The sequence below is a fragment of the Antechinus flavipes genome, chromosome 3 (genome assembly GCF_016432865.1).
Source record: "Antechinus flavipes isolate AdamAnt ecotype Samford, QLD, Australia chromosome 3, AdamAnt_v2, whole genome shotgun sequence".
Taxonomy (NCBI): domain Eukaryota; kingdom Metazoa; phylum Chordata; class Mammalia; order Dasyuromorphia; family Dasyuridae; genus Antechinus; species Antechinus flavipes.
In genome coordinates, this window is record NC_067400.1 from 369,410,181 (window position 1) to 369,416,808 (window position 6,628).

Consider the following 6,628-nt stretch of genomic DNA (forward strand, 5'->3'; position numbering starts at 1 on the left):
TCTTGCTGGATCTGAGATGTTCTCTATATTAAAGAACAACAAATTTTAAAAGTTCCTCACAATGGTGTCAGAAATACAAAGTCCTGCAGTTTTCAATGTCTGGTTTCTAACATGCAATGCTTACTCCCAATGTGATTATTGGAGAATGCAGTAATTGGTCCCTTAGTTCAGAAAAGTTATTTCATGCTGTGTTTTGGTGATTGGGAAGAGAAATAAGAGACAATGAGAAATGAGGCAATTTGAATAGCTCTTCGTGTGTGTGTGTGTGTGTGTGTGTGTGTGTGTGTGTGTCTTTTCACACAAATATGTGTACATGAAATCTTTCTGATTATTGGTTTATATATTCTTGAGTCTTTTTCATATAATTTGTTCTTTTTAAATAAATCTTAACCTCAAAAATAGTCTCAAACTGTTTAAAATCTTACATATAAATCAGAAGAAAAGGCAAGCTATTTCAGTTATGCTTAGCAAGGCAAACTTAGAAGAATTAGGACAGGCATTTTTCCCTTATGAGTATATATGACACTTATTAGTATATAAACATATTCCTGCAATTATTTTCACTTCATTAGTAAAATTTCACACCTTTTCCCCCATCAAATTGAGTATAATATGTAATTCTTTTCTATCTAAAAGACAGGAAATGACAGGGAAAGATAAAGTTGGCACTAAAACAAGATCTTTTGTAAATATGATTGTATTCAATATAGAAATTTTTGTGAAGCTTTAGAAGTGTAGTTTTGTTTCAGGCAGCAGATAACCTCAATTAGCACAGAGGCTGAATGTTGTACTTTAAAGACATGCTATTCTCTACTGTCTAAAATGACCTTTTAAAAACTGATATTAGCTTAAATTAAAATCTAATATACTATATATTTTTCCTCTGGTGGTTTTGATAAAAATTAGCCATCACTAGTCAAAGTATTAAATAGAGCTTTTTTTTTTTTTTTTAAATCTGACAGTAAAAAAACCAAAAATGTAAAAACAGATTAATTTAATTATCCATGTCATGAAGAGGCTTATTGCATTTTCAAAGGACTTTTTGAGGTTCTTTTAGCTAATGATGCTAGTAAATTTGTAATGTTTATTTTTATTATTTATTTTAATTTATTTATATTTGAATAGAGCACACCTATTATAGTGGAAAATACATTTTTGTGCATATGTGTAGATAAGCTATATTGTTTGCTGCTAAAAATGTATGCTTATATTTGCTTTTACAAGGAAAAAACAAACTTTTTTTAAACATTCAAATAAGTTCTTTGACACCTGTTTACCTCAATATACAATATGTATCGTGTTTTATTGGACAGAGGCTTAGCTTGCATTCAAAGACATGAACTCACAATTTGCTTCTGAAAGAGATCAAAAGAGAAGGGGGAAACAATTCACTGTATCTTTTAATATAAAACTGAAGAATTGAAAGTTATAGAAGCATTTTTACTGAAAAAAAAGGTTAGGAAAAATAAACTGAATATTTCCTCTTAAAGTCATCATTTTGATACTTCATTTTTGGGTAGAAGACTGTTATTTCAATGTTTTCTAGCAGAATGCATGCCTACTTCAAACTACTAAACTTTCAAGAAGCAAAAAACTCTTGGATATGAACTATAGACTAACTAAATTCAGAGACTCCTCAGCTTGCTGGCCACAGTGAAATAATGTTTTCAATGGAAAATCTCAGCACATTCAACTCATTAAGCCTCTACTTTGAGGACCATTCTACTTACAGAACATATAAGAACAAAACTAAAAATCTGAATCTATATCATGAAGAAATATGGAGATATATATATAATATATATATATACATATATGCATACACACATAAACAATAAAATAATAAGATAATGTGAGGGGGGAAGTCCCTAACAAGTATCAAGTATATGTGTGGGAAGGGGAATTAGTGGATGACTTCATAGAACACAAAGAGTATGGATGCTTTTGAGCCCAACCATAATGTATAATAAGAATTCTGTTAAGTATTTTAGAAAAGAGGGGAATTCTGGGCAATAGATATGACTTATAAGATGCACAGAGGGGTAATTTAGAATGTCAAGTTGAAGAAACAATAGTCCAGTTCAGCTGGACTGTGTATATCAAATTGGAGCAATTAGAAATAAGATTAGAAAGGTGGGTTGGAACAATTTTGTGAAAAGACACAAATCCCAGGCTAGGTATTTGTTTGTTAATTCAGTTAGAGGACTAATATATTTAGGCTTAAGCCATTAGAAAAGTTATTCTGACTATGCATGAAAGCTTGAATGAGAAGGAAAGAAACTTCAGATCAATTAAAAAGTTAATATTAGCCTAGATGAGAACTAAGTCGTTAGTATTGGGAAGTAAGAATAGGGCAAGAGGAACAGTGATGTGTGGAAGTGTTAGGAACTGTTCTTGGCAATTGATTAGATTTGGAGAGGTGGTGAAAGATATGGGGAAAAAAAGTCTAAGGTGATTTCAAGGTTAGAAAATTCAGTGATAACAGTCATGTCCTTAGCAATGATAGAAAGGCATGGATGAAGCATAAGTTTTGGGAGGCCATAATGAGATCTATGAAAATAGAATACATTCATATGAATATGTTCCAATGGCAGGAAATGATACAAGATTGAAGTTCCATTAAAAATTAAGGTATTAATGAAAGGACAACCCAAAGCAACCAAATCACAGATTCTTTAAGTAAAGAAAAATATAGATTTTATGTTAAGGTTTCTAAAATGCTACCCAATTCATAATACATTTCCTTCAATTTTTAGACAGATGGCATGGCTGGATGGAACACAGGAGCTTGGAGTCAGGAGGATCGAAGTTTGAATCCTGCCTCACATATTGAAGCTATGTCTTCCTGAACAAATTTCTTAACCTACTTAAAACAGATATAATAATAGTGTCTACTCTAGGTTTTCTTTGAAGAACAAATAGAGATAAACTGCTTTTCAAATATTAGCATGCTATAAAAATGCTAGTTATGACAGTGTGGCAAACTATTATTATATCTTAACCCATCATATAAGTTATGTAGTTTATGTTCAATCAATTCTTGTTGATTGACAATAAAAAATATTTACAATTGGAGTGCTTAACACAAAATTGAGGGACATAGTTCCATAATTTCATTATTAAAAAGGCTATTTTTTTTAACCATTTGGAGACCCCTTTTCCTTTCTCAAATCTCAAGATATTTCTTTAGTGGACAATTTTATTTCAACTTTAAAGATTAGCTGAAAGTTACATGTTAGCGCTTTAAAAATAACTTTTGCCTCATCAAAGGGTAGTACCTTGGAGGGAAACCATGGTCTCCCACAAATTATTCCTTGGTTCTCCTTCCAAGGACTGGATACTGCGCTTTGGAAGGATAGTTGGTGTGAACTCGGATAGCATTTCTTATCTTCCGCAAAAGTTATACATTCTCAAGATAATTTCAGAATTATGAAAAATGAGCAATAGTTGTTTTCTTTCAGGTGCCTGAACTTTACCAATACTTCCTGTTTTAGAATTTTGCCATGGTATTGTCCTTGAGATCCATAACTTATTGATAAGCAAAATTTATTTTTAGGAAAGTTAAATTAAAAAATATAGAAGGGGAGAGGGGTGATTCAGGGAGATAAAGAAAGTTTATGTGAAAGAAGGTATAAGACCTTTGGGTATAGACATATTCAAATGCTTGCAATACATGAGACAAAACTTTTGCCAACTCAGTGAAAAGAAGTTTAAATGTATGTACTCTGTACAGGATGGGAGAAAGGTGATAACATTTCCCCTGTTAACCAAGGCTTAAAGTGCAAATTCTAATTTCAATAATAATGCCATGTTTGGATTGGTTTCTTTAACCCTGTTATCTATATGTGTATTTCTCTCTTTTTTTTTAATAATGACCAAAATCGGTTTTCTTTATTAAGTCAAAAATGATGGAATCATAAAGCTAAAAGCAAAAGGGATCTTAGAGATCTTTTAGCCCAACATCTCAGTTGACAGATAAAAAAAAAAAATGAAGGGCTAAAGAAGTCAAATGAATTACCTGAAGTCACACAAGTACTCAAGGGAAGTGCTGATTCACTCAGGTTCTCTGATTCTAAGAACAATCCTTTTTCTACGTGTCTTAGTTCTGAAACAAATGTTCTACCATTAGATTTCATTACATGCAATGTGAGAAAACTTATCTAAAAATAGAAAGATTGATGATAAATGATTCAGCAAATTTTACCATTGATTTCAAATACTAGCATATATGATAAAAAATCAATTCAAATCTACCTATATTCTAAAATGGACAAATGACAAAGAGATATATTCCATAGGCATTTTTTTCACAAAAAGATGGTGAAGATTTAGAGAAATCTCAATGCCCTTTAAAATCTCAGTGCCCTTTAAAATCAATTAAGGCTAGGTCACAAGACTAGAGGTTTGTTGTACTTGACTTCAGGATATACTTGAATCCTTCCTCAGACATTTGCAACTCTGTAGATTTAGTAGAAATCACTTCACCTCTTTAGTTCTCACTTTCCCTCTCAAAAACTGGGGATGGTAATAGCACCTACCCTGTGAAATTGCCGTGAGGTTCAAATGAATTAACATAAATAAATATTTTGTAAAGGTTAAAGTGCTGCACAAATGCTAAGCACTACTATTGAACTATTATTTTTTTTCAATATTATCAATTATTTGAGCTAAGTAACACTATCAACAATCTTGCATATGATGAGGTCTATAAACTCAATAGGAAAGGAAATAGGGACCTGTCAATCGAGTGGTATAGACAGCTCCTTTTGAGAACTTTTCTCTAACAATGCAGGTCTGTGCCTTCTCTGTAATTTATGCTGTTATAATTATAGTAAAAATTCTGATAAGTTAATAGATTTGACCAGGATTTATATAGAAAATATCTGTCAGTTGTGGAACTTGAATCCAGATCCACCTGACTTTGAGGAGAGCTGTATGTTACTCTGAATCAAAATGTAATAAAAGGAAGGTATCATTACAAATATAGTAAAGGACATAGGCATGGAAATTAACTTTATAACTATCAGAATATGCTCATGAAAAGATTTTTATGTCTTTAACAATTAAAAAATTTATTACAGTGGCATGAAACAGCTAACAAATTTGCATTGAATGTGGACTATGTACAAGGTCATGATTTAGGGAGGTGGTCTCAGATAGTAGAAAATCCAGAAAAACCCGGGTTCATGTTCTGACTCTGATATCATTTTATTGTCATCCTGAACAAGTCACTTCAACTCAGTGCTCTGGCCAACTCTTTAAAGATATAATAAGTAGAGAAAATGCCAATATTCTTATGGTCAAATTTTATGGAAGTTTCCACAACTGGAAGTACCCTATAACTTATGAAGCTAGAGGCCAAGTTCCAGGCTTTAAGATCATACTAATATCATATGAGTGACACAAAGATATATAAACCATTATCTATCTATCTATCTATCTATCTATCTATCTATCTATTTTTCTCAAAGCATTTATAATAAAATTATTTTGGTAAGATATAGATACAAAATATTTTAATAACAAAGATTTTTAAATAATAGTTTAACAAAAGAAGAGATGTAACATGTGGAACAATAAATGATAAAAGACTTAAGAGAAACAATATTTACATTAATCTGGGCTTATCAAATAAGATATTGTACAAAAGTTAGAATCTCAACTGGCTCATAAAATACCTTCCAATTCAATTTTAAAAATATTGCCCAAGAACTGTGTTCACAGCATTGTGCTCAAATATTAGTAATCACATCTATTTCTTAATCTTTCTTTACCCAATTCTCTTATATTATTTTTTTTTAAATGAGATAATGTGAATGCTTTCATTTCTCAGATAATTAGAGCCTCATTAAAACAGTGTTTTATTATTATTATTTAAGCTAGCAATTATCTGAACAAAGACTGAAATTCAGAACCAACCTTTGAAGGAAATGGACTCAGAAGAAAGAAAAAAAAAAAGGAATGGGATCTTTTGGCTCTGCTGGTCTTATTTTTTTTCTTACCCCCCAAAATCACAATATTGATATTGATTTGTCTAACAAAATAGACTTAACTATATTAAGCATAATTTTTTATTCCTCTAAACAGACAAATAAGGAGTTAATAGCAATCAAAATTACATCAAATAATAATGGATAATTTGTCAAGGGGTTGCAATTTAATACATGTATATACATATATATGCAAAAAGTCTCTTTAAAATCAATAAATGGACACCTACATATTAGAACATGCTCATCATTGTACTTATTTTCAACAAAATGTTAAGCAACTCATGAGCACATCAGTTATTAAATCTGTATCATTCAGCACACAGACATAAAATACACTCTTTAGCAACTCGTCATTAAAAAATTAATAAAAATCGGTGAGATGTTATTACTGCAGGGTAAATTGATTTCAAGGGAGTAGGTAGTTCAATAGACTCCATAGTAAATAGTTCCTTAATATTCATTAAGTACTTAAAACATCTAGTCTAGTTTGTACAAAAAACCACTTAGTTGCATTGTGTGCATCCTTTAATTAAACATTTGGCTTCCTTACATATAAGTATTGTCTAAAATAACAGCAGCAACAAGGTGACCAAGTGAACAAAATTCATTTGAACAATGGCTTACTACTTTTTCTG